Source organism: Dipodomys ordii, unplaced genomic scaffold, assembly GCF_000151885.1.
Source record: "Dipodomys ordii isolate 6190 unplaced genomic scaffold, Dord_2.0 Scaffold78, whole genome shotgun sequence".
Taxonomy (NCBI): domain Eukaryota; kingdom Metazoa; phylum Chordata; class Mammalia; order Rodentia; family Heteromyidae; genus Dipodomys; species Dipodomys ordii.
Window position 1 is genome coordinate 6,136,864 of NW_012267294.1, and position 801 is coordinate 6,137,664.

Consider the following 801-nt stretch of genomic DNA (forward strand, 5'->3'; position numbering starts at 1 on the left):
CAGCACCTAGACCTTTAGTTCAAGCCCTGGGATCAGCATGCCGTCCCCCCTTCCCCCCCCTCGCCCCCCCCCAGACAGGTCTGAGTCTCATGTCTCCAATCTTTCTTGGGAAGCATGCCCTGTCCTCCAGCCTGCAAGCACTGTCCCCTCATTCCCCCAGCCTGCAGGGACTGTCCCCTCGACCCCCAGCCTGTGGGGACTGTCCAGCAAACGGGCTCAGCTCAGCTATCACCTATTTGAATGGCTCAGTTTGGGGTGATTCTTTACCAAGCCGCTTTGACTACACCCAGGGATGGACATTTGTATGTGTGTGCCAGCACTGGGACTTGAGCGCTTGCTCGACTTTCCTGCTCAAGGCCACAGCTTCATGTCTTGAGTTCGAGTGTGTGCCTCTGGAAGTGTGAACACGGATTTTGTGCAAAAACTTGTGTGTATGTATTCACGTCTGTGCGTGAGTGTGCAGGTGCGAGCATGTTGAGAGCTGGACGGAGTGTCAGCCCTAGCGCCACACACCCGTGATGCGAGTTTGCCAGGGCAAGTCCTGGAGGGACTAGCAAGGGGCAGGTCCTGGGACCTCGCTGGCCCCGCCCCGCCGCCACACCCATGGAACACCCGCCCTGCAGGTCCCCTCCCACGAAGGCCCCGCCCACAGACCCGACTCCTCCAAAGAGCTCCCGTTCCGCAGCCACGCCCACAGAGGCCCCGCCCACAGCGCGCCCACCCACAGCGCCTCTGACACGCCCACTCTGGTCACGCCCACACAGCTCTCCTTGCAGGCAGGTCCCGCCCCCCGCAGGCCCC